This window comes from Phalacrocorax aristotelis, chromosome 4, assembly GCF_949628215.1.
Source record: "Phalacrocorax aristotelis chromosome 4, bGulAri2.1, whole genome shotgun sequence".
Classification (NCBI taxonomy): domain Eukaryota; kingdom Metazoa; phylum Chordata; class Aves; order Suliformes; family Phalacrocoracidae; genus Phalacrocorax; species Phalacrocorax aristotelis.
In genome coordinates this window covers 48,007,119-48,034,957 of record NC_134279.1, presented here as the reverse complement: position 1 = coordinate 48,034,957, position 27,839 = coordinate 48,007,119, and the positions used below count along the sequence as shown (strand labels likewise).

Below are 27,839 nucleotides of genomic sequence, written 5' to 3'. Positions count from 1 at the left end.
TCCAGGGTTTGTTTATAGCCCTACCAGCTCCCGTCTAAGACTCAGAGGAGATGCTGGAAAGATAGCTGTACCTGCAGGCAGTACCTGCACTGTGAGAAATTTTCTTTCTGCCAGAGTGGAAGCTTTTACGCTCCTATACTCTTGCTCTCATTCCTCTCGGCTCTGAAGGGAACAGAGTGTATCTGAATGACTCCACTTTGCATTGTATGCAGACTGTATGCCTTCTTAAAACTACCCTGGCAGCAAAACCAGATCAGACAAAATCCCTGCAGAAGGAATTTAATATAATGTACAGCTTTGGTCCAACATGAAATGTTACCTAAGAAGTAAAAACCCAGAGAGTATTTGATGGAGAGACAGGAGAACGGTGTCCTCACAAGTACTTGTTTCTAGTCCTCCATTGCCCATGCAAGCCCTGCAAGGACTCTGTGCCAGAGCTTTTGCTGCATAGCCGCTGGCTGATGTAGTTGGTATACTCTCAGTTTCCCTCTGCGTGGTGTTTGGTGTAGGAAGCGGTCATCAGAGAACTGATGTGTGCAAGAGCGAAATTGTGGCGGAGAACAGTCTCTTTTCAGTTTTAAGTCATTAGGATTTGCAGGCTCCCATTGACCGCACTTGGTTGGCCACGCAGCCCCCAGGAAGTTTCTTAACATACCAGAAACTTGTGCGGGCACCAGATGGGTCAGGACTTCCTCTTCTTTCTTATGCATCACATGCGTAGGAGGCTGATGATCCATTGCATTGTACAGTTCGAAGCAGGTGGCTTTTCCTGGCAGCTGCTGCTGCACATCTGTCTCCAGGGGTTAGTCCCAGAGTTACTCCTGGCTTGCACCTCTGTGCAGATCAGAGCTTGCCTTGATGCAGGACGGTATAGACCACAGCCTGTCCTTATATCTCTCTGAAAAGGGTGGAGGGGGAGGTGTAACCCCCCAGAATGTAAGGCTCTGACTTTGTAAGCCATAGCACAAAGAAGAGCTGGGCTCAGGGAGCATGCTGGAAGGAGTGTCATGCTAGTGCTCATGTTGTGGATTCTCCGCACAGTGTTCTCAGGGCTTTGACTGGGGTGTGACCGTCCCTGCGAAGAGGAGGCCAGAGCTGCTGCTGCTGACATGTGTCAAATTGATGTTGTCCTTGCTCCCTGAAGTTTCCTGTTCTAATTCTGATCTGAAGCAGGAAGGGAATTAGGGATCTTTTTCTTGGGTGTTTATTCTCCCCTTTGTATGTTCAGACTGCTGCTTGGAGCAGGGGACAAAAGGGTTTATAGCCTAGTTTTGCGCAAGCGTCAGGTACTGCCCCACATCGAAAATTCCTGACTTCTGCCTCAAGTGTTATTTCTGTCTGTTCCCGTTTCAAAACTGCAATAAATACTTTAAAATACAGAGTCTGTGCACTTATTTTTCAGGTGCATCCAAACTTTTCTGAACCTTACTGCAGTGCATAGATGTCTTTTGCTTCTTATTCTATTTGTCCTTCTCTGGTGGCACGGAAAGCTTTCTCCCTTCCTACCACACTCGTGTAATTAGTTGAGTTTATCTGAGTGCTTGAAGCCTAGTCAGGGCAGTTTGGTCTCAGGGTTGCTGTAGCAAAACTTAATCCAGTCAGACCTCAGACTTCCAGCTTGCACCACAAGAGCTCTCTGAAGCAAAAGGAGCTCTTCCTTAAAGGCAGCTGTAGTGTTAGGATATCTTTGTACCACAGGGGACAGCTCAGGGCTCCTTGTTTCTTTGACACTTCCTGAACAAACATGCCAGTGCATGTAAAAACCTGAACAAATACTTTTTTTTTTGGACTTTCACAGGGAGCATGGATGAATGAGTGGCTCAAGCTCTCGCTGTATCAGACTTCTCTGGTGTGAAATGCATACCAGCAGCATGGCTGTAAAGTGGCAAAGCTATCAAACACCACTACAGAGAGAGGTGGTGAATTCAGAACTCTACTGCTCCATCCTTTCTGAAGAGGTGTCAGCCCTGTAAACAAACCTTTCAGCGCTAAGTTCCTATCTCCAGCCAGGACAGGGGAGGAACAGCCTGCCTGGAAACAAATTAACTCTCAACACTTTTCCCCTTCCCAACTTATTAACATATAAAATTCTTTAACTGACCCCAAAGTAGATTTTTTACCCAGAAGAGAGGGCAAGTGCCAAGGGTTCGGTAGACTTTTACCACTCTTATTGAATTTATGTGGAAGATGGTCTGGGTTTGATGGCTGCGATCAGTAGTGCAGAAACGTGAGACAGCTGCCTTTGGACATGGTGGGATTAGAGTTGGGGCTAAATCTCTGACGAAGTTGCTAGCACTATGTGCACCTGTGTTAAGGAGAAAGGAAGCGAGAGGTACATAATTACCAGACAGTTACAGTTAAAAATGGAAAATAATTTCCAACCATCATCTTTAAATTACTTGCAGGTTGCAGGTTGCCAGCAGGGCTGTCTGTAAACACCGTGCCTGTGTGGTGTGGATGTGAGTGGGTAACCACACAAATGAAGCGTTAGCAATCCACGCTGAATAAGCTGATAAAGCTAATCCAGGGAAGCAGGAGCTACTTGAATATCTTCTTTCAACATATTCCTGTAGCTAACATTTTGTTTGGGTAGTCATGGAGTTTTTCCTGCTAGCTGGACTAGTCAGGAGATAAGAGATGGAATGCTGTGTACAGACTGATGTAAAAGGGTAGATCAGAGTTGTGGTTGCTACCTATGGAGACTAAGGGCTTGCTTGGAGATGTAGTTACAACCATCTTCACTCTCGAGCTCTCCTCTCTTGTTGTGCTCTGGCCAATTGTGTGTGACGCACCGTGCCACAGCTCTTAAAACATTGCTCCTTTATCTCCTTGAGGGTATTCCCTCTAGGTTTTTATGGTTTTGCAGTGCTGTCTCCCCCGAGGGATAGCGATAAAGTGCCCCACCACTGTTGAAATACCACGATCGGCTGAAAATTGACATTGGTTTTTCTCTTGTTCATCTCACCCAAGCCCCGAGTGCTCTTCCTTCTGTGTGCTTGAGATTTTTGGTTTGTTTTATATAAAGTTATAAAGCCTTCATAATAAAATCCAGGCTTGCTTTTTAACCCATTAGGACCTACCATAGAAAGGAGGTCCTAAATAATTGTGAAGATCATTGATGGCCTGCTAAAATGTAATACTGTCAGAACAGCCCTTTCTATCAGCCAAAGGGCACCTGGGGCCACCTGTCTTCAGGTCTAACCTAGCAGTATAGTACCCACTCCTGTCCCACGGGGGGTTTATTACTGATGCTTGTAAAGTTCTTTGATGGTAAAAGATTCTAGGTGTTTGAGATACAGGTATTAATATTATACTCAGAAGTCACAAATCACCTATCTGTAGATGCTTTGCACTAGTTATTTCCTAATGAAAATGGAAGTACATTTCCTAGAAAATGGTAGTATAACTGGTAGGGGAGTAGAAAAGGAATAAGGAATCTTGCCAGCAAACCTTGTGAGTCCAGGGATTGTTGAGCTTTGCACTGTATATGGAAGTTGATGCTGGGTTTGGATGTGCTGATTGTATCCTTCCACAAACAGATGTGAGGAACATAAGACAGCAAAATATAAATATTCAGATGAGCTAACATTACAGCATTTCCAGCAAAATAACACTGAGACACTTGGTCTTTCAACAGGTGATCGGTGCAAGCAGCATGCCATGCTTGTGCATATATGAGGTTTCAAAAATTAAGTTGCTGTGTAAGTGAAGCTGGGTGGGGGATTAGGGAAAAGTAGCCTGTTACTGCAAAGGGTCGGTGTGGTTACATATGTCTTCAGAGGCCTGGGGGTGACTGATCTTCGCTTTGGGCTCAACTCATCGTGTAGAAGAGAAGATTGCTGGAAAGAACAATTAGTGATCCTAATTTCTTCTAGAACTTAAAATTTAAAGGACAAGTTTAGCCTGCATTCTCATAAAAATATTTGCAAGTTTTTTGAGGAGAAAACTGCATGCTTTCTTGAAGGAACTGGCGAGCAGTCAACTGCACTGACATACAGTATTTGGCATCTGACTACGGCTGAAGGCACTGCAAGGTGTGGGATATGCAGAGGACAGACAACTTGGAAGAATTCCCTGGAGTTGGAGACACCTCTGCTTTTCCCTTCCTGCAGGATGGTAGGGATGGCACTAACCAACTTCCCATCTTCTAATGGCCACAAATGATAATGAAGAGCCCTCTATGGTTGTGTAGTGGTGCTGGCTTGGATCTTGAAGCAAAAGCAAGTCTTTGCTCATTGCTCATCTGTTGCTGTTCCCTTGCAGTTCTGTTCTGCGCAACCTGCTGTGCAGGGTCTTGGATCTCCAGTATTGGAGGAGAATAATTGGCCTGGGGCACAGGGACTGTCTGAAGAGCTGCCCCGTACTGTGTTCTGTTGCAGCAAGGAGATAAATGGCCACTGAAGGCTGAGCCTCTCCAGCTCCTAGTGACTGCAGAGAGGGAGCTGCATTCCTTGTGCTTCTCAGGTCATGCTTGTTCTATGCAGTGACGCTGGATAAACAGCTATTCAAGGCCATCTGGACTCATATATCTATTTAAGTAGAAAGTCAACTCTGGGCTAATCTTGCCAATTATCTAATCATCTTGTACCATTGAGAGCACTAGTGCAGAGATGTCTCTGTAGCACTTATTCATTTGGGTGTTTTTTACTCAGTTTATACCTATGCTTCCTTTATTTTGCTTCACCATGTGAGGATGCATGTGAGCTGCCTGCAGGGCCTGGGTAAACTGAATCGTGAGGCTCTGAAAGGCTTTGCTTGGTCAGGGTTTTGCACCCAAGGCACAGGATGGAAGCTTTGTCACAAGAATGATGATTTTCTTCTAGCTTGCAGAAAGGTCCTTGGTTTTCTTTCCTTATGACCTTGCTTAACCCAGCAGCTGCTCCTGAAGGTTTTAATTTCTGATTTATCTCTCCTGGCTCACAGCCATGCTCCTGAGAGCCAAATTGGGAGTGATTCCCAGTCCAGATGTGATAGTAGCTCTCTGAGGGACCCTGCTGCAGAGAGAAGCACAATGTATGAATGGTTTTAAGTAACCCAGTGATGTTGGCCTCAGAAGTCCTTGCTGGCTAGCTCTTTTTATTCAGTCTCGGATTTGGATTACTCAGCAGTACTTGTGTCAGCTCAACCCTATTCCTGGTTACATACCATAGTCCCCTACAGAAGCCTTGGATAAAAGTTGTTTTAAACACTGCATCTTTCAATTTGGTCCTCAGTTTACCAATGTGGTATGCAGCCTGTGAAAGGCTGATAATTTCTAATGCTATAGAATAAATGTCAATGCCAAGACTGGCCCGTTGTCCTGGCGTGGGAGATGTGGAATAGCTGTGCTGGCGTAGCAGTGTAGCAAAGGAGAGGGCTCCTCCTGGAAAATGCGGTTGTGGTGTGACAACGGCATGCAGACTGTCAAGGCACAGACTCTCCCTGGAACAAAAATCAAGTTAGGAAGTAATGAGTAAGATATTAAAACAAATTTTCATCAAGTAATGGGTTTACCCTGACAATATCTTCTTCCTATCCACAATCTAAAGATTTTGCTGTTGCTGTTGACTTTACCTTGAAAGCACTCTGGATATTACCACAACAAGTAGCCTGATGAAATATAGGATGGATATACCATTAGATGCTTGGTGCTTTAGTTATGATGTTACAATACTGATAAGGTGTGTAGTCACTACATCCTGTACTTATTTCGAAGCCCATTCAGTCAAGGTAAGATACTGATTGCATGCTTCTCAGTTGTGCAAAGATCTTGCAATTAAACATCTCTCCATAACCTTTCCAAATTTCATTCGCACTGTTTACTTTCATGTGCTATACATATAAACAATAATATTCCCCACTTTGTCAGTCCTTTGACAAACCTGGATATTGGCTGGACATTTTTTATTCTTTCCACTCAATACAAGTATTTGTGTCGCTTGTAAAATTTGTAGGAAGTCTAATATTATTAAATACATGTAGTTTTCTAAATAAGTCTACTTTAAATGTATGCACACAAACTGCGTATGAGTAACACAGATAAAGGAAAATGAAAGTCTGCAAGATAGCATCATGTTGAAAATGAATGTTTCACAACCATCCTGAAACACAGCAAAGATTTCTAGACTTATTTCTAATACTTGCAAACAGGAAAGAGAATTACTAATCTTGACTAATCTATCCTGAGCAAATGCTTTTCTATGACCTGAAGGACTGAAATAAAATCCATTTGTTTGCTTGCTTTGGAAAAGAATCAGTTTTTCCACACAGAAGGAAGTAGGACAGAAATGTGGCTCATGGGGAAAAAAAGGGGAATTTAACAGGGCTGCAAATCCCCCCTGGTTCTCCCCACTGACCGTGTCTTCTCACTCTTGGCCCTCTTCCCACTTTGGAAAAAAAAAAAAAAAAAAGGATCCTAATACAAGGTTTTATAAAACAAAAAAGCAACCCACACTTTCCCTAACTGAAAAGCTGGAACACTTTTGTGCCAGAAACTTACTGAAAGAAGGGCAAGTGTACACTGAGCTGAGCAAGGGTGTCTGAGAGAGAAGAATGAACTCTCTTTTGTTGTTGTTGTTATTTTTAATTAGGGATTTAGGTCTGGATTTGGAGTTGTTGGTTCAAAGAGGAAAGATTAAGGAAACTGGAGATGGCCTTCTTTTTACCAGACTTCACCATGCAGAAAGCCAGGGGAATCTTGTCCTGGATTTCAGTGGAAGTAGGGCTGAGTGAGTCAGACTAACCTGAAAGTCCCTCAGCACCAAAAGTTAACTTATTTCTGTTGGACTGGGGGTCATCTGTAAAGAACTACAATGCACAAAAATAGTTAGATAAATCTTAATATTGGAGTGTTATCTGAACAATACGAGTATCTTCCTATAAATCTGAAACAGTATTTTTGACCTTTCACTTTGAATTTTTAAAATGTTTTTATTTCCTAAGGATAATTAACCAATTACTTTTACAGTTTTGGTCTCAAATGAGTAAAAAACAAGACCCTCCCACCAAAAGATGTATCTAGAGTTCTGCTTCCCAAGATTTAGACTGCCCTTTTTCTAACCAGAGGTGCTACGCAATTGCAATTTAGTGAGGAGGCCCTTTCATATTTGCGTGTCCTACAGAGAAGTCCCTGCCTGGCAGGAGGGTGCTGCTGCTCTGCCAACACGCCACATGCTCTGTCAGTGGAAAAGCTCAGTAATGATTCTTTCTTAAGAAGTTTTTCAATATCATGAAGAGTTTGGATACTTGAAGTTTTTAAATTGTCAGAGACACTTTGGTCAAACCCATTTGCTTTGGGACCGTAAAACTCTGTAGGAATTCTTTATGGATGCTGAAGGGAATATTTTACTTGCTGGAGAGCTTGCATTTTAAGACATAAATATTCTTAAGTTATAGGTGCGTTTAAAATCGGATCATACCAAGGACGGATACGAGTGTGGAAAAGCAGTACCATCTTACTGTAGATAAAAACTCACTAAGCAGCAATAGATCTTCCAGGCAGTACGCTGCACCTGCTATGAATTATTCATATCCTTATCTAGATTCTACTGAAACTAGGAGAAAGATTTTCACCAACTCCAGAGGATGTTGGATGAGGCTATTAGCTGGCCCCAGTGTTCATGTGCATACATAATCATTCTAAAGGACTGTTCAAAATTGAGTGCTGGCTTATTAGTTACTATAGTGATAAGGAGGAGACCATTACTCTATATGGCCTGTTTGGACTGGTTGAAAAGGCTGAAGACGATCTCTGCATTCCCCTGCTCCCTGCCCTTTGTATTTCCATTTCACAATTCTTATCACATTAACCGGTAAGAAATGCCTTCGTGGTTCATCCTATGCTACAGCAGGCAATAACAAATTTCAGGAAACATCTGTCACCATGCTTTAGTTGGGTAGATTTTCCTGAAGTTTAGGATGCTGTAGCTCTTACTTTGTGTTCTGAACAACTGCATGACGTTGCTGGACGCTGACACGTTTTTGTGGCAAGCTCAGACCACCTCATGGAAGGGAAAACTCCTGCATGGGGCAAAGCCATGCCCTCCACCGCTTTCCGGGAAGGTGATAAAGGCCCTATCATCCCCGTGAAAGCAAGAGCTCTGATAACTCAGCATAGTCTGTGGCTGTGGTTGCTCCAGGGTTTGTAGCCTGGGCTTTGAAAGGTTTTTTTTTTTCTGTGCTTAGTGGGGTAGATAACAGTCAAGTGGAAGTTGCATTCTTCAAGCCTTTGAACAGAAAAAAGGGAATAGGGAGTGTACTGAAGGAAAATGAATGACCTTATATTTTTATGAAGCTAAAAGACATCTTTCAGCTTCAGTAGTTACTACTGATGGTTGAAGATGAGCCTGTGCACAGTAAGAGGGACTTGCTACAGGATGCACCTGGTGTAACGTTGCTTTCTTTCCAAAGAGGGTACAGAACATGGGGATCATGCGTGCTCACCTGCAGGGTGCCCTGCAGCCCTGGCCGAGGAGGACATACCCCAGCTGAAGGCAGAGACGAGCTGTGCCATTACAGAGGATAAAGCCGTTGCCACGAGGGGAAAAATATTATCCCACTTTTTGGGAAGGTTACTAGCTCTTGGCTTTTTTTTTTTCCTTTATTTTTTTTTAACAGCTAATTTTAAATTTCTGAATTTTCTAAATTTGTTACCAGCTAATCCCTGAATTGCTATCCAGAGGTTACCTCTGCTTCATATTGCCTGTTAATGTGAGTTAGTCAAAGAGAACAGAGGGAAGTTTGCGTTTGCACTCTTGTAATGTGGAAGTGCATACGCAACCTGCATGTTTGCAAATTTTTTTTTAATGTCAAAAACCTGAGGGGCAAGTATAGGATGCTGAACTTTTTGCCACATTTGAGATTTGCCAAACAATTGTGAAGTTTGTGGCTTTACTCTAAGACACTGTGGGCTTAGTGAAAAGAGCAGCACCCAGATTTAACCTTGTAGGTGTAAAATGTGTTCATCTGATTCGTGTCAATATGGAACTGTTTGTGCTTGCGTAACCGAGGGCCGTTCAATTGACTTGCTAACTGTCTTAATGGTTGGAATGTTGATTGGCGATTTGTTGCTAACAGTGGAAACATCCTGATATAAAGGAGAGCGCCAAGATAAGGGAAGGCCACAAATCAGCCAGTAGTGATGACAGGGAACTTCTTGGACCAAAAAGACTTGGCCCCCCCGCACCTGTAAAGAGCATGCATGCTAATCTACATGGCAAGCGTGGCTAATTTAAATACGGCTGACCAACGGCAAGTGGGATGCTTATCACTGACCAATGAGTGTAGACTTAGGCGTGTTTTTACTAATTGTTATTAATTAAGTAACTGAATATAAACCCTGTAGTATTGTATGACGGTATGCACGTTAGGTGGAAGGATCCCCCCTGCATCCAGCGCTGCTTGCTTGTCTCTATTCAATAAATTGTAAACTTTAATTGAAATTCTGTTTAAGGCTAAATTAATTATAACATAGGTGTGCAGTTAGTAACCTAAACACAAAAATGAGTAAGCAAAAACTCCCTTGTCTGGACTTCCTAGATAATTTTCAGCTTGTCATTAACTCAGTCACACCAAACTGATATCTGCTGCATTCCTCAATGATTTCTGCCAAATCATATGTTTCAACCCTTAGTAATTTCAGCTGCAGGTCTATTTTATTCTTGCCTTTTTTTTTTAAATGTACTCAGCGCTCCACACTAATACCCCTGGGCCCTCACTCTCCACGGTCACTTCAGGCAAATAAAGGTTTAAAAACATATCTGCCCTAAATGCGTGGTTTTTGAAGTTCTGTCAGAAAATCCTCATATAATGGCAACCGCATGTGTAACTGCAGCGGTACCTGCCGCCACGCAGGTGAGATGGGAATGCAAACGCAGTTTTCATTCCCTGGCCACCCACATGCCCTGGTAGCTGGGAGGCAGGACTCCTCCATGACCTTGGGGCGAGCATTGCCACCTGTTGCCCTTTTTACACAAAAGCAGTCCGTGCCAGCCAGCAAGAGCAAACGCTGACCTCCCCAGAGAGAAGAAAACAGAGCCCAGAAGGGCAGCGAAGCACCCCAGCTATCTGGTTTAGAGTACACAAAATGCTTGCAAGTGGCACAGGAACCCTGGGCTTCACACACTGTCACCGCTGCTAAGAGCCCCTGCCCGCCGGCCTTGCAAGTGCGGCCCCAGCGGTGTCTGCATCCAGCGCTGCTGTTACCACGGCCAGATACTCCAGGCAGTAGCGCTGGCTGCTGTTGCAGGAGGCATGGATTAAAATTGCTTTTTCAAATCGATCAGTTGTATGACTTCTCTTTAAACATCTTTATAATGTTAATTAACTGCAAAATACAAATAATGAATGGGGGATCAAATAGAAATTGTAATCTGTCTATAGACCTGAAGTAAAATAATTGCTTTTAGTTTAGCTAGTCTAAACTTAAGTTTGACTTAATCAACTTAAATAATTTTTATTTAACATTGAAATTTAAGTCTGAACTTAAAATCGTTGCTCTTTTCACCTATGGTATTGATCTATCAATTTCTTAACTCCTAACTCTCTTCAGCCAGGGAGAATATATATATGCTGCCATGCTGTCTTTGCCTTGTGGAAGAAAAAAAGTCATTATCTAAATAGTGACCCAATCGCTGGGGTGTTTTGCCTATATATCAAAATTCAGGCTGGTCACTTGTTTTTGAAGGTGCTATATGGTCTTCTTGAGAACAGGTCCTAGCCACTGAGAAACAGTGATTATACTAGGTTGTTTGGGGGCGTCTGGGACTCACTAGCCTGTTCTAGAGGCTCTAATCCTGTTTCCTTAACTGATATCTTAAAGTGGAAACCCGTCTGTGTGTTCTGTAACTTGTTGTACTTCATTTTAGGGTCTCCATGTACTCTGTAAATTCTGAATTTATGGTAGTGATTAAAAGAGTCTTTTTTTGAGAGTGTCTTAATTAAAGCCTCAGAAATACATATGAGACACAGTCATATAAAATTTGTGTCATCACGCAGAGTTTAAAAACCTTGAAATAGGATCTGTTCTGTAGCAGAAAATATATGGAAGGCACTTAATGTGCTTATTTCTCAGATAGAGTAATTTAGGTTTCTTTGTCTCTGGAAAAGTTTGTTGCTGCTAGGTATTTCTAGACAGAGGTTTCAGAAAATCAGATTTGTAAAGTATATCAGATATGTAGATGTCCACAAATATTACATAAAAATAAGGTTAATGTTGAATAACACTATGCAATTTGTTATATGAAGTAGTACTCAAATATTCCGCCAGGCCCATATCTATATGAGAAATAGGGATTTAACTACTAGGATCCATAATAAAACATATTTTTCCAAAGATAAATGCCTACCAGGTGATTTAAACTGTGTTGGATGTAGCTGACTCCAAGTGGTGTGCGTCTTAAAATATAAGAAAATAATATAGAGAATAAACTTAAACCATTAAAATATCGCTAGATGTTCATGAGCCCCTCCCACAAGACAAGAGGTTCACATCATCTCCTCATTGAGTGACTCCTCAATAGTGACCACTGATGTGCAACCTCCTGTCTTGTGTAGGGTAGGAGAAAGGAAGCAACCTCAAGCAGCCTTGCATGTATCTCTGGGGAGGAGCTTGAATGCTGCTGAGGGGAGGACAGCTTGCAAAGGCAAATGTGCTCATGTGTGGGGCAGAGGCTCCCACATCCCGTACCAGGGGTCCCTCTACACCAGCAGGTGCTGCGTGGTGTGATCGAGGGTGGCACTGATGGCAGGCCATGGCTGGAGCCAGGGAAGATCAGGGGTATGACAAAGTGAGGTCTCTGAAGTGGGTAGTTGGGGTGGCAGGTGTCATAAGCATGGCAGCAGGATGGGCTGGGGAAGCACCAGGTAGGAAGGACGTGATGGCTTGACTGGCTCATGGTGTTCAGGAATGGGATAGGGGAACTTAATTTCCAAGAACGATTCAGTGTCCCAGCTCTAAAGCTTGCTTGGGTCCACGCACTACGGCAGAGTGTATGCTAGCCAGTGCTTACCAGCGGGAAACGGTGCCAATACCCTGTAGCTATTTTGTGTAGACAATTGGATATATGTTCAAGATGTAATTTGAATTATGGTGGTTCCTGATTACATAGACATGGCCAAACAATCCTTATTTTCCACTTATTAACACCATTTTACCAAGAAGAGGCATATTTAGCCTGCCTTTCAGGTCTGTTTCCTATAACTGGGAGTTTGCATAGGAAGGCTTGTTATTCACAAGTCAGACCTTTTTGTTTTCTTGTGCAGCACAACTCAGTGAATCACACCATTGTTTCCACCCATTTCCAGAGACAACACAGGTGATTTATGATGAAGGGCCTTGACAAGTTTTTCTTCTAATCCCTGGATTGGCTTTTATCCCAAATGAAGATGTAGTTTACTGACGTACCTTGTTGTGGAACACTTTAATGGGGTATATGTTGGCCACACTGATCTTATCCATGTCCTACAAGCCCTTTATTAAAAATATTCCCAGGGCTTGCCTTCCCCACAGTGTTAACCTGTGTGTTGGCTCTAGCTCTCGCCCTGCCTAAACACAGCCTTGCAGCAAAGCGTGGAGGTGTGTGCAACCTCAGTTTTGTAGCCAAGAAGGAGAATTAACTAACCCCTGAGTTACTCTGGCTGCCAACCTGAGCTCGTGTACTTAGTCCCCCTTTCCCACAGGAGCCAAGCACTGGAGCAGGCCTTGCCATGCACGGGAATCATAAGGTTTTTCCAGAAGCCTGTGTTTCAGCATCTTTTTATGCTCAGTGGCTTACATGGGTGGCTTCTGTGAATTTTCTCCCTCTCTTGAAGCTAGGCAGCTGATAACCTCCAAGGCCTGCTCTCCCATCATCTGGGACTGGCATCTGCAGGCTCACCTTGTTTGGCACTTGGTGGGCTCAGCCCGATGAGATGTGGGGCCATCTTTTCAAAACCAGAGCTTTGTTTACACACATGGTTTAAGCACTGTGACATAGGTGTGTCCTGGTTTCAGCTGGGATAGAGAAGGAGAAAATTAACTTCACAGCAGCTAGTATGGGGCGATGTTTTGGATTTGTGGTATGAACAGCATTGATAATGTGGAGATGTTTTAGTTGTTGCTAAGTAGTGCTTACACTAGCCAAGGACTTCTTCAGCTTCCCATGCTCTGCCGGGTGGACAAGAAGCTGGGAGGGGACACAGCCAGGACAGCTGACCCCAAATGACCAAAGGGATATTCCATACCACATGATGTCATGCTCAGCATATAAAAGCTGGGGGAAGAAGAAGGAAACGGGGGACATTTGAAGTGTTGGCATTTGTCTTCCCAAGTAACCGTTACGTGTGATGGAGCCCTGCTTTCCTGGAGCTGGCTGAACACCTGCCTGCCCTTGGGAAGCAGTGAAGGAATTCCTTGTTTTGCTTTGCTTGTGCACGTAGATTTTGCTTTACCTATTAAACTGTCTTCACCTCAACCCATGATTCTGATTCTCTCCCCATCCCACCGGGGAGGAGTGAGCAAGTGGCTGTGTGGTCCTTTGTTGCTGACTGGAGTTAAATCACAACAAGGTGTTATATGAAAATGCACATGACAGAATTGATGTACGTGTTCCAGTACACAGACGTGCTCTGTAAGAAATAAGGTTGGTTGAGGCTTTTTTGAATGCTAGGCACTAATTTAAAATCAGAGCATCAAAATCACTATGTACAAGCTCCTTGGCTTTTAGAAAGGGTTTGGTCCTCATTAATTCTTTCTGTGTTCCATGTCTGGCTCCTGTAGGCACTAACATAGAGTTGGAGGAGCCTGGATGAATCCCTGCAGAGGTGCAGCATGCTGGTTAGCTGGCAGATTCAGGGAGGTGAGCACGCTCAACTTGAGATATCCTTTAAAAGCAGATGTTCCTTGCCATGACATCTGGCCTGTTCCCAGGGCTGAACTTGTGCTTGTGCACCAATACTCATTAGAAATAGCTGCGAGGAGGTGTGGGTATGTGAGGAATGTGAAAACATGCTGTGCGCTTGGAGGTCATTGCTGGTGAGGAGTGTTCAATATACTCTAGTCTGGCACTACCTGGAGCTCTGCTGTTCAGTTGTGTGTTAAATGTGTGCTGGTGAACTGGAAACTGTAGCAAATAAAACAACTTACACCATCTGTCATCCAGAAAAGATTGTACTCGGGATACGTTCCAGCTGAAGAGATGGTGTTTTATTTTTTGTCAGACACATTGTTTCTTAGTTGGAGTTTACACATAATAAATATTTAACTTCTGAGCTTTCTTGCTCTGATTATCTCTATGTAATATTTTACTTACTATTCAGTTAAGCAAATGGAATTTTATTGTCAGTTTATATATTTCTGTAATGTAGCTTTATACTTTGCAGCAGCTATTCTCAAGTAGATTTTAGAAGTAAAGAATGCAAACTTTTATCTTTTTTCTGTGATGCCTTTGACCCTCCTCCAGAGGATAGATATGCAGAGGAACGGTGATTGGAGAAAATATTTTACAAGAGGAAAAGTGAACCAATGGGCACGGTTGGCGTGTTCCTATTGCACTGGCAGAAACAAACAGCAGAACATCCTTCTTATGTTTGTGGTTTTACTTAAATAACTCTCAAAGTTGAAAAGCTTCATGTTGATTGTTTGGATGAAGGAAGTAGTAAACTTGCGCACATGTACAAGTTGGAGGAGGAAGGGGGGAAATGCAGCCTGTGAACCAAAGTTCAGAGAAAGAAAAGGACTGGTGGCAAATTAACTGGCTTTAGCACAGTTTAATCTGCTGCCACTTTATGCTGGCTTTTCCAGTCCTGTGTCATTACATAGGTGCCTTGTCACTTGAGGAATAACATTTTTGTTAGCCTGACACAAGCAAGCTGAATCAGTTATAGCCAGGTTGTCTTCTTTTTCCTGGACAGAATACTATTTCCATAGGACTTCTCTATCTTCTTCGTGTCTTCTGGGCTTCAAGCTGACACCCCTGCACTGTGGCAAGGGCAGTTCCTCTGTGCTGAGTGTGAACTAAAAGGGGACTTTGTCAGTTCCTACCAGCTGCTGGTCATCAGAAGATCCCAAACCATAAGCTACGTACTTACCTTCAAGGGAGTATGGGGCAGGAGGAGAAATAGTTCATAAACAAAGACAGTAACAGAAAGTGGAAGGAATGGTAGGCAAAGCTGAAAAATCCTTTCTGAATGTGAAAACCCCACAAAATCCTCAAAACCCAACAAAATAATTGCATGTTTGAAAACATATATTTGCTATTTAAGTTGGCTTTCTAGTTTTGTTTTTTTTTTAAACCTCTCTCCATATATTTGTGCATGTATGTGTATATATATTTTGTCTTTTTTCTGTTTTGCAAATGTTTCTCTCCTGGGCTCTTATACAGAGAATTTCGTAAACACTTTATTTTTCTGGCTAGATATCTCAATATTTAGAAGACCTATATTTCATGGAGCTCATTACATTCATGACTTCCTTACTTCTGTCTTTCTAAGTTGAAGAACTATTTAAGGTAACATAACAAGTGTGACCGAAGCATTGTTTAGGCTGGCCCTGTGCAGACCTTCATCTGCCTGTACAGCAAATTCATTATATCAGTATGCTTGAGTTTGCATTAATTCGTGTGTAAGGAAGACAGATGACTATGGTCTTCAGGAATCCCCCCAAATATATTTTTCTCTCTGACCTAGGACAGAATTTCTTACTTCTGGGAGGCTCTTACCTTTGGGATATTTCCTGTTGTGCCTGATACAATGTGTTGTTTCTTCAGGTGAAAATGTACCTGTATAGCGAGATCGCTCTGGAAAAAAATGGCATAGAAATAACCAGATTCAGTGGTCCTAGACAAACCAGTCATTTGTTGCAAGCCTACAATATCTTATTCTAATCTCTTCTTCACACAGTGCCTTTTTGTCCAGCTCTAGCTGTCATATAACCTCAAAGAACTTAGGTCCCCATGCCACCACCATCTTTCAATGTGTGGCAGGAATACTGGATGGGGACATTGCAGGTGGCTTGTCTCCAGCCCTACCTCGTGGATGAGCCCTAAGTATGTGTCCCAGCCTTGTCTTCAGGCCTGGTGCTGGCTCCTGCTGCTCCCCACTGGGTCTCTGCATGGACCCCGGCCCTGACTTGTTATCTCAGTTTGTGGGGGGCTGTCAGCAGAACCGGTCAGTGTCACCTACACAGGTGCTCTGGGACTGCTCCTCAGGGGACAGCATTGCCTCTGCTGGAGTCGCCTTCGGCTCCTTGCTCACTCCCACTATGGAGTGACCCCACTCCCCCTTCCTGCTCCCTGCCATTTCCTATCAGGATTTATATTCCCTTTCTCAAGTGTATGAAACAGTTATGAATGCAAAACGAACGTTATTCCATTTCCCACTAGGAAGAAGGTTGACAAGACATAAGTAACTATGCCTGCTCCATGGACCCGGTAGCTCATGTTTTTTAATCATAACATATGCTAGACATTTTGAAGTGCTTATTTACATAGCATTTCTTTGTTTTTCTTCTCTTCAGATTCCACGCAAGTGTTAGCAGATGCAGAGACAGTATGGTAGAAGGCTAGGCAGTCTGTTTTGTATAAAAATTATACACTTGGGATGGCTCTCAAATGGTACACTTGGGATAACCCGATTCAGTGGAGTGGTTTGCATGCCCTGTAAATCAAAATAAAGAGAACACAGCTAAGTGATTTTTTTTCTGGCAGATGCTTAATTTACATTGTCAATGATAGCCAATACATGTATATAAGAGCAGTACTTCAATATCAATATTACTGGGAAAAGCAAATGCTGGTGGTGAAAATTCTGTAATATCCATACATTGCTGAAATGGAAATTCTGTTTTGGGTAATCTATTTGCAGGATAATTGACCTGTTAACAAAATCGTTCTGGGGAGAAGAGGGGCCCAAGAAAACTAGTTCATTTTTCAAGGATCACCTTCTCCAAGCTCAACAGTGGTCCATACCCACGTGCAGGAAATGATGCAGAGATGACCCATCCCTCTGCTCAGCACCCGTGAGGCCCCACCTGGAGAGCTCTGTTCAGTCTGGGCTCCCCAGTACAAGGGAGACATGGACATACTGGAGATAGGCCAGTGAAGGGCCATGAATATGGTAAAGAGACTGGCGCTTTTGTCATACGCGGGGAGGATGAGCAAGCCGGGATTGTTCAGCCTCAAGGAGGGAAAGCTTGAGGGTAGGGGGATCTTCTTGGTGTGTATAAATACCTATTTTGGGGGGTGTGTGCGGAGATGGAGTCAGACTCTTCTCAACGGTGCCCAGTGAAAGGACAGGAGGTGATGGGCACAGACTGGAATACAGGGAATTCCCTTTAAACAAGAAAGCCAGAATCTCTTTTTGGATCTCCTTATCTACTTATTTGGTTTATCTGATGTACTTAATGAGAGCAGATTTCCCTAGTGAAATGGGTTTAGAGCCTGTATGCCCTGTACATCGATAAAAAGAGTTGGTGACATCTCAAATGTAATTTAAAATGCAAATGTAGTTGTTGAAGGGTCCTAGCGCACGCTGATCCCAAGGAGCCAGGTTCCTTAGCTCCCCTCTGTATGACATTCCAATATTGCCATTGCAGCTTTTGTTTATGTACAGCTCCTACTTCCCTGTTTTATATGAATGTTTTTCTAAGTACTTTGGTTGAGACTGGGTCCCTCTCCTTTCCGATCAGCTGGAAAAAAGACAATTTCAGAGATTAATGTAGTCCCTGGTTGTATAATCTGGTGAGTGTCAAGTAGGAGTAGAGAGGTGACACCTGGCATTAGTGAGATACCTATTAAAGTATTGCGTAGCTGGGACTTCTGCAATTTCATATCGATGACAAGATTCATGAAAAGGTATGTACAAGGGAGAGACTTTTTAGAAACCCTCTTTCCAGTGAGAGACGAGAAAATAAGTCCACTGTAGTTTCTCTGAGAGGGCTAAAACATGTAGTTTGTAGCCTTTAGAAATCCAGATGTGGAGGAAGGTGTGATAATGAAGGCTTAATTAGCATAGCAGATAAAATCATAAGGAGTTTTGGTGGTTGGCACACGAAGCTAGATGCATTTGGATCAAAACATGAAGACACCAGTGCCTGTATTTCTACATCACTCGATTCCTTCATCCAAAACCCCGGACATAACGCGAAAATCACTTGGCAGAGTCTGGCTGTGCCTACGCGAGCATGAAGTGTGGTGCAACAGGAACAAACCAGCAATGCCGCTGATGTCCATGCTGCCTGTGCTTTGGGGCTTTATGCTCTAGCTTCAGTGGTGCTACCGACTCCATGCCCATTATCAGCCGCAGTCAATCAGATGCACTCCTGGATTACACCTTCCTTTTCCTTTCCTGAGACTGCAATTTATTTTGCACTTCTGAGCCCCTCTGCAATGTGAGCCCAAGAGCGGTTACATGGGGGCTATCAGCAGTTTCCACAAGCGCCCTCTTCCTTTGTGCGAAAAAAGTGGGTATAGGCTCATTCCTTCATTAAAAACGCTATTCTGCAGGAACTCCTATGCCTGCCATACTCCAGTATAAGCTGAAGCATCAGGGAACAGCGGTCGCGTTTATGTAAAATGTCAGTACCTCCAGTAATTTACACAATATTTTACATATATATGTGAACGTGTATACTCTCAAACCCCCCACACACACTTAGAATAACCCAAATTATACTCCTGAGACCCAGGCCGAGCTGCGGCAACGCGCACCGCAGCGGGACTCCGAGGTGCGGGTTCGTGATGTCCCCGCCGGGCGGACTGACTGAGCACGCGGCCGAACAAAACCAGCGACGACACCCGCGAGAGGCCCCTGACACGGCCCGGGCGCCGCCGCCTTGCCAGGCCGCCCCTCGAGCCCGCAGCCCGCCCCCCCCCAAACCTAGCGGTGGCGAACCGGTGACTCCCCGGATTGCAACAAGGTCATCGCCCTCTCCCCATGCTTTCGTACTGAAACATTCGTCCTTTCAGCCGATTTACACCGGATGCAGATGTCTTTTGCAATGCCGTAGGTAAAACTTCCCCTCGCAAGCCGTCGTCTGGGATTTGTAAGGTATAACGCCCTGCAGTGCCGACTCTCTTCTCGCTTGCCTGTGGTTTTGTAGGTTGTGCCCGCACGTACAGCATTTCCCCCGCCCTCACCGGAGGATTGTAGATTTGCGGTAGCGCCGCCGGACCGGCAGTCCCGGGCACCCCAGCCATGCCACGGCGGCGGCGCGGCGCGGCCCTGCCGGCAGCGGGGCGGGCACGGCGGCCCCTCAGGCGAGCGGTGGGCCGGGCCGGGCCGGGCCGTGGGAGGGCAGCGGCAGCCCCCCGGGCAGCGGCGGGGCGGGGCCCTACTGCCCGCCGGGCGGCGCGGCCGGGAGGGCGGGTGGAGGAGGCGGTCTCGGCACACGCACACGCCGCTCCCGCCCTCCTCGGCTTAAATAGGGCGGCGCCGGGTGAGCCGCGCACAGCCGTGGTTGTTGTTGCCGCCGCCGCTGCTGCCGGGAGGTGAGCGGGGCTCGGGGGTGCCGCCGTTGCTGCTGCCCGGGGGCGAGGCCGCGGGGCTGCCGTGCTGAGGGGCGGGCGGGCGCGGGGCTGGGGGCCGTCAGTCAGGGACGCGCCGGCCGCAACCTGCCCGGCCGCTGGGGCCTGCCGGAGCCGCCACTGCCGCTCGGCCCTTCACCGCGGGGCTGGGGCGGCCTGCGCGGCCGCTGTCACCTGCGGGGCCGGGCGCTGAGGGGCGGCGTGCTGGTGCCGCCGGTCCCGCAGGCTGCCTCCCGGGGGGTGCGGGCTTTTCTGTCCGCCCCGCGGTGGGGCCGGCGTCCTCTGCAGCCGGCTGGGCTCCCCCGCGCACAAAAGCCTTCAGGAAAGCGTAGCCGGCTGTCTCCGGCCTGCCCCCCCCAGCGCTGCGGCAGCTCCGGCTGCCCGGGCATTGTTTCGGCACGGCCCGGCACAAACAAGTCGGGCCGGGGGTGATCGCTCCGGTCGGCCCCCGCTGCCGGAGGAGCAAAGCGCCGGGGGCAGGCGGCAGGCTGGGGAGCGCAGCGCTGCCGGCTGGCCCGGTGGGTTTAATGTTTAGTCGCTGGACCTTGCCGTCAAGTAGGTTGTGCTTACAGGCATGAATGCGGCGTGTACTTGGAGCAGCTTTTTTTTTTTTTAAGCAGCTGAGAGTGCGTATGGAAATGTAGCGTGAGGCAAACTGGCCTAAAATGGAAGGTTGAGTGACTTTGACTTTGCAGGCCTCCTTTCTGTTGTTAGGTAGGTCTTGCAGTACTACAGCACGGGGATTTAGCCTGGTTACACGATGCTTTTGTTTTAGGATGCGTACGTTTCTTGTTCCTGTTGAACAGGAATGGCAACGCTTGAAGCCTCCTGAGTTTCTAAAGGGCATGTCTGTGAGCTGTCTGGGATATTACAGACACCTTCTTGAACCTAGTAATCCATCTAAACATATGCCTGGCTTGGGTTAGAGTCTGAGATGTGATGGTCAGGTCCTGTGATAGGAAAGAAAGAGTGACAGCTAAAGAAACTGCTATTGAAACCCCATGATTCTCTATCTGCACCTGGACCACAGAGCTATTCCATGTGGTGTTAGCCGATTTTTTTTTTTAATCCACGTTGCTTTACAGGGAACCATGCAGTCCCTGAACCTGCTTGGGAGTGTTTGTATTTGCCCATCTCTGCTTTGGAACGTGCTCTCAAACTCACAAGCTGAGATTTTTCAGCTCAAGAGCCTTAGATCAGATTTCTTGGATCAAGAAGTTCTGAGTGCAAGAAGGCATTGAGTTTACCGGAAAATACTTCTCCTCTTGCAATGATAGCAGTGTTAATAATGAAAAAAAAATTGAAATAGAAAGTTCCTCATGGAACCATACTGTTACTGCCTGATTCCTTAAAGTTCAAGGATATCTAGCTTGCTTGTATTGGAATATGAAAATGTCTGGGGATGGCTGATGGGGAAAATCTAAAGCTTGTAATTACAAGTAGCTGTTGTGTGTAGTCTGCTCAAGGTCTTGAGCAAATGGCCTTAGCCAATTCTGAGGACTGCATGATGATAATGAATTTAAAAGGCAGCTTTTAAATTTGGTAGATGCTGTTTTACAAGTACAGATCAGCCAACATGAGGTTGGAAGTAAGTCTTTAGTTCTTGAGAAGCAAACCCCCAAGTAACCTTTTGCGTCAAGGGCAAGTACAAGGTTGGTATTGACAGAAGAACAAAACTGGTAATTCAAAATGGAAGGAAAGACAACTTTAAAATACTTATCTGGGTAAGCGACTCCCCTGTTTCTTGAGTGAAGTCTCTGTAGCTGACTCTCCCCTACCTCATCATTCCCCTAGAAATTAATACCTTATGGGATTTCTTGGGGGGAGACAGAGGTGGGTTATACCTTCTTTGTCCTGGGTGTGTTGATCCCCAGTGGGGAAGAGTAAGCAGTTTCTTATCTCACTTTACCCTCCAGGAAAACACCACTTTGACTCATGTGAGCAACAGAAGATAGTAGTAGGTTATTGTGTTTTGGTTTTTTTTGTCTAAATCCTGGTACTACAGTTGATTGACATGGGTACACTCAAAAAGGCTAATAGCACCAAGCTCTTCAAATGTTCAGCAGAGAGGGAGTGATATTCTGGCCCAAGGTGTTACATTGCTTGATAAATTGGGTTTCTGGTAGTCCAATGAATAGACTGTCTGCTGCATCCTACTTCCCCGCTGTGCTAAATTACAAATTCATATATGTAAAATATCTTAATACGTTAAATCTAATGAGTGGTAACTCCCCAGAAATCCTTACAAATAGGGGAGGAGGTGACTTTTTCATTGGTAAATGGTTTTGTGTGGGAGTTTATAACGCAGTGTGGCTCAGGGAAGCACTGCTGTACAGCATTGACCTTTACAGGCAGTAGGCTGAACCCTGGCTGGGGGCTTGCGTTTCTGCAGATCCTGCCTGACTCCTGAAACAAGGACACTTGGTAACACAAGGCTTCCACTCTCTCTTGCTGCCTTTCATGTTGGGAGATATTCATCTGCAGAGAGTAAAATATGATAGTAAAGTACTTCTTTTTGGTTAGGATTTGAGTCTTAGTAGTGCTGGTAGTTTGTCCAAAACTGACTAGAAACAGCTTGCATAGTTTTATAGAGATTTAGAGGAAAAATGTGTTTTGTACTTGGACCATTTACAGCTTATAGTAGAAGTGCATGATGTCCTGTTTCTGGCAGGCTTTTTATATGAATTACTATTCTTAAACCCAGAACTCTTAAGCTTTTTACTTCTGTACTGTATGTGCCTTGTTTCCAAAACTTGCGCTGCATCCTCTGGTGAGGATGGATTAGTTTCCTAGGAAAACTGGAAGAAAATGTTTACTCTTACTACTGACTCAGAGGAAATGCAGGGTTACCCTAATACCTGAGGTCAAGGAGTTGCTTGGTTTGTCATAATCTTTCTTGTGATGCTGGTGTTGGGAGGTCACTTGGTGAACCAGTTGCTTCTTGTAAGTACATTCTGATCTGTCTGGTCTCATAGGGTTAAGGGATGTTTTTTTGAAACATCCTTCTGAATGTAAACACTACCTAGTGTGATGCAAGGTGGCTTTGTGTGTCTGACCCAGGCTGTCTTCCACTAGACTTCAGGTGACAGAAGTATGAGTAAGAAACCCATTCTTGCAGCATTTGAGATGAGCACTTGAAGCATGTGTTAACTTGATGTTGCATACTGGGCTTTGTGAATAGTAGCCTTTTCCTGGGAGGAGTGGAATGAATAAGTTGGTATGTTCTATTCAAGTTGTTAATGCCACCAGAAGGCTGCTAGTTTGTAGCAGTTTGCTTCTGTAGGGTGATTTGCATCTAAAGTGTAGTTGGATTGAGGTTAAATTAACAGAGGATTGCCAGGATGTACTTGCAAATCAGGGTTGTAGGGATGCAATTCTAATGCATAGTAATTTAGGCTGCAACGCAGGTTTTTGTAAGCATCTTCTGTGATCTTTGAGGACGAGAACTCCACACCTGGAGTACTGTGTCCAGTTCTGGTCCCAGCTATACAAAAAAGATGGGACAGGCTGGAAGGGGTGCAGAGAAGGGCCACCAAGGTGATCAAAGGCCTGGGAAGCCTGCTATACGAGGATAGGCTGGGAGAACTGGGTTTGTTCAGCCTTGAGAAAAGGAGGCTTAGAGGGGATCTCATCACCATGTACCAGTACTTGAGGGGCAGCTACAAAGAAGATGGAGACTCCCTTTTCACACGGAGTCACATGGAGAGGACAAGGGGGAATGGACACAGGTTGCTCTTGGGTAGATTCCCATTGGACGAGAAGGAAATTTTTCACAGTGAGAACAACTTCCCTGGGGAGATTATTCCAGTGGGTGACTGACTCTGCAACATTGGACACCTTTAAGATTCGGCTGGACAGGGTGCTGGGCCATCTTGTCTAGACTGTGCTCTTCCTAGAGAGGTTGGACTAGATGATCCCTGAGGTCCCTTCCAACCTGGGATACTGGGATTTTGTGAGAAACTGGTAAGACTGTGTAGTGAGTCTGTGTATAGGCATGGATCAAAGGAAATTTAAATTGATCACTGTCTCAAAGGTTTTCGTGGGAAGTATCAGGGGGTTTTTAATATAGAGGGTTGCCAAATGCTGCTGAAGGACTGAAACTGCACAAAAGGCATTGAGCAGGTTCTTGTCACGTGGTTCAGCTTCTGAACTTGAGTAAACTCTAATGACCTCATTGGTGTGCACTCAATTACTTGTTGGACATCATTAAGAGGCAGGAATCCAGGTGTTGCTTTGTTTGATTGCAAGAGGATTTGCAGCCAAAGGTCTGAGGACAGGGCTGTGACTTTCCCTGTAGATGGGGCCAGAGCATTGACACATCAATATCTGATGTAGTGCTTCTTAAAGGTTGCAGCGAGAGTCTTAACTTCAGTTGCAGCTTATGAAGGAAATCACCATGGCCCAACTGATGGGGCTGAATCCAGCTTGTAGGCTGCTTCCCTCTGGTCCTGCCTTGTCCCAAATGCAGGAACAGAAGGTAAACCAGTAAAGGCAACCTGACCACCACTGCATGATGACCTGTGGTTGCTCAGAGTCAGACTGTGGGGCTGAAGGGGGTTGAAGGCCAGGGGTGTGTGTGTATGAGTGAATATTAAGGACTTGCTGGTTGCTCTCTGTGCACGGAATGGGTTCCTCACTAACAGTTTTTTAGTTCTTCCCTCTTTACTGTTGCAGGAAAGTGAATCTGTCAGTTACTCTTGTTATAATTAATTTAGCCTTAAACGGAATTTCAATTAAAGTTTACAATTTATTGAAGAGAGACAAGCAAGCAGCGCTGGATGCAGGGGGGATCCTTCTACCTAACGTGCATACTGTCATACAATACTACAGGGTTTATATTCAGTTACTTAATTAATAACAATTAGTAAAAACACGCCTAAGTCTACACTCATTGGTCAGTGATAAGCATCCCACTTGCCGTTGGTCAGCCGTATTTAAATTAGCCACGCTTGCCATGTAGATTAGCATGCATGCTCTTTACAGGTGCGGGGGGGCAAGTCTCTTTGGTCCTGAATTGGGTCGGTGGTCGCAATCTCCCCCTGCCGGAATTACCTTTCCCCCAGTTTTCATGCTTCAGCGCCTTCTGAGCCAAGAAGTTCCCTGTTATCACTACCGGCTGATTTGTGGCCTTCCCTTATCTTGGCACTCTCCTTTGTATCAGGATGCTTCCACTGTTAGCAACAAATCGCCAATCAACATTCCAACCATTAAGACAGTTAACAAGTCAACTGAACGGCCCTCGGTTACACAAGCAAAAGCAGTTCCATATTGACACGAATCAGATGAACACATTTTACACTCTTTTAAAAGGAGGGTTTATAGCTCTGAAGCCTGGCTGGGCAATCTAGGTGATTTTGGGTAAAATGAGATTTCACTTTTTAATTGGGGGGGGGGAGGTAGGTAGTGGATTAGACTGTTCAACAGTACTTGGTTTGTTCAGGAAAGTCCTTTGTGTCTAAGGAGAGGCTGTCATACCATACATGACAGACAGGCACCACAGCAGACATCTTGCTTTTGTATTCATGTTATACAGGGCTTAAACTGAGGATTCTCCCTCGGGTCTCAATTACCTGTGCTCCTTTGCTTTATCTTGAGGGTGGTTGTGGTTTCCTTGCTGGTTAGTCTGGTGCTGTCACAGGTGATGGTAAGACCTCAGTCAAGTTACTGTCTTAACTGCAGAGAAAATTCTGGGAGGACTTGCATGCAATGTTTGGAGTTGGATAGTTAAGGTGTAGTATTACAATGTCTGTCCCTTTACCCAGCTGTGCTGTCTTGTTTCCTTCTGGGAGCTAATGGCTATCTGGTCAACTAGACAAGAGTTAATCTAGCTGAGAACTAGCATCAGAAGTAACCCAGGGAAATGATGTTTGCCAGATCACTTCCCTAGTGTGACTGTACAACCAGATGAGTGCCTGGCCAGCACAAATTGGGCCATGGGACCATGTATCTGGGACAGGTTGGACTGACTCAATTTTAAACTGATTGTAAATGTGCTCTGAGATTAGGATTACGTATGTTATTCAAACGAAAGGATTTCTCTTGTTAATAGCCAAAGCTATTTGTTGCACCTTCTTTTATACTCAATAAAGGAGCTAAAATGTAATTTTGCACTTGCCCTTTCAAAGGATGAGTGGAGAAAGAGCTTGCACGGATCTGTTTTACGTACGTCTACAGCATAACCCTTAACAGTAAGAAAACAACAAACTGCAATGGCAAGTAACTGTCAGGATAACTCAGAGGGTTATAGGCAGCTGATCCCATGTTCCAGCATATCATAGTGAAAACATTTCAGGGCCATATTGTTCATAATAAGAGATAGGCAACTTGTCTCATAGCTTGCTTCTGCCTGCAAGAGGCTGTAGAAATAACACAGCCACTTCTTTTACACCATGTGGGGGACCTGCCTTTAGGCAGGCCACTGCAGTGCCAGTGTGCTGTTCATCTAAATATTAGGGTAGAGAGGAAGAGAGGCTGTTGTTTCTTGGGGTTGTTTTCTTTGCAATACAGAAGCTGACGGCTGCTCTCCTGTTATCTTCTGTTGCACTCGAACGATGTCTGGCTATGGATAGACAATAGGCAGGCTGCTGCCCACTGTAAATAGTCCATTGTAAGCCAAAAGCAGGAGCGGCAAAGACAGGCAGAGTCCTGCCAACTTTGGTCATTGCCTTGAGATACTGGCTCTGCTGTAAAGAATGAGTCTTGGGTGCTGTGGGGTGTGTGCATGTGTGTGAGCAGAGAGCTGGCTTTGCTGAGCCATACTGAACTCCTTAGCCTAATTGATACAATGAGTTCAGAGGTAGGCTTTCATGGGCTGGATTTTGGAAACTACTGCTTGTGTGGAGGTGGCCAGGACAGGTTGTTGTCGCTGAAGCAGTTTTGCCCGTTGTGAAAACTACTTTCCCATATCTGGTATTTTTTCTAAACTTAAAAACAAACCAAGGTCTACTGGTTGCATTGAGGAAAAAGTGCTTTTGATGTCAAATGTTGTCCGTTGTCCTCCAAGTGTTTTTTGCTATGTGTAGCAGCCTGAGTATCACAGACTGGTCCTTCTCTTGTCTAGGATCATATTCCTTTGGGTCTCCAGCTGTGACTTCCAGTAATTTGCTATGTCCTGTCTTGTGCTGGGTCTGAGTTTCTGAGTCTGGTCCTTGTGGTCCAGATCCTGTCTGGATGAGAAGCAATCGCAGGACCTGAGTTTGTGAAGAGAACGTGGGTTTTTTCTCACTCAAGACAAGCAGGATTAGTGGGGTCTTTCCTTGAGGAAAAGGACTGAAAGCCAGGCAGTAGCTCCACTGGGAACATATTTCTATCTCAAACTAAAGGCTCTAAACTTCTCTCCTTTAGTCATGGTAAAGACTCTGGATGTCTGATGTGATTGGAGCATGAGCCAAGTAAATGCTGAGGTGGATCAAAGAAGACAGGGAGGCATTGAAGCCCCCTTTCTTGATGGGGTATACTTGGATGCGTATGTTAAGATTGTGAATTTATTCTCTGTTGCATCTGGCTTTGTCTTATATCAATTCTTGTTTTCTGTGTTTGACTTAGCAGACAGTGTTAAAGCTGGGACTTGCTTAGTCTTGCAGAAAACTCTGTCCTAACCCTGGTTTTTGTGCTGATGAGGCAGAAGGTGTAATATAGCCATCCCTCAGTATAAACCTGAGCAGTAACAGGTTTCATTACATAACTGATTACTTTCAGTATAACTGCTTGAGAAAGGTTTTATGTTACAGGCTGCTCTAAAACAGCTGGTCAAGGAAATGAAAAGTAGTGATATGCATCTTTTTTTCTTCACCTAGGCTGAAATCATAGCAGCTCCTTGGCTACAGTGGGACTCTTCATGTGAATGAAATGATCATGTTTGCTTCAGTTCTTGTTAGCTGTAATGGCATCACAGCCTTTTGAATACATTGCATTCCTAAATCATACAGCGTGTGTGTGCAGGACACATCATGACTAATGCAGAGAGGAAAGCGAGTATCTGTTCTTTTAAAAGCCAAAGCTGTTATTCTGGGGCTTGAGAAGAAAAGAGCTAGCTTGCTGTTAGCCCTTACATACGTTACAGCCCCCTTTACTAGTTCCATAACATGGTGTCTTAGGATATACCCAAAATTAACTTGTAAGCCAAGACTTCCTTGTTGGAATGACCTTTTATTCTTACTGTTCATCTGTGTATATTTAAACTTAAGAGGTAGTTTTCATGCCTGCAATGCATGATGTGGTGCATAAAATGCAACAGCGTGGTAATCGTAACTACTAAGTCAGTAATTGATTTCTTTAAAAAATTTTTGTATGCCAAGGAAGATGAAGAGGAACCTTTTCATCTTCCATTACTAGAGCCTTGTGTGTTGTGGATTTTGAGCA

General features: G+C 44.7%; 1 protein-coding gene and 1 long non-coding RNA gene across 7 annotated transcripts in view; one reads left to right on the top strand and one right to left on the bottom strand.

Moving 5' to 3' along the window:
• Positions 1 to 56: 56 nt before the first annotated feature.
• On the bottom strand, positions 57 to 19,356 carry LOC142056458 (uncharacterized). Of its 5 annotated transcripts, none has more exons than XR_012660351.1 (4): positions 18,901 to 19,306; positions 16,442 to 16,611; positions 15,675 to 15,752; positions 57 to 5,421 (listed from the first exon to the last, which is right to left on the bottom strand). It is a non-coding gene; the product is annotated as an uncharacterized LOC142056458 (long non-coding RNA). The 5 variants fall into 5 exon arrangements; XR_012660352.1 differs by lacking the exon at positions 57 to 5,421 and adding an exon at positions 12,956 to 12,970; XR_012660353.1 differs by lacking the exon at positions 57 to 5,421 and adding an exon at positions 14,957 to 14,971.
• ACSL1 (acyl-CoA synthetase long chain family member 1) overlaps positions 19,314 to 27,839 on the top strand; it is a 46,417-nt gene continuing 37,891 nt past the window's right edge. For both annotated transcript variants that reach the window (XM_075091244.1, XM_075091243.1), the window contains exon 1: positions 19,314 to 19,442. The gene's annotated coding sequence lies outside the window, so the exon portion shown is untranslated. The remainder of the gene's footprint in view (positions 19,443 to 27,839) is intronic.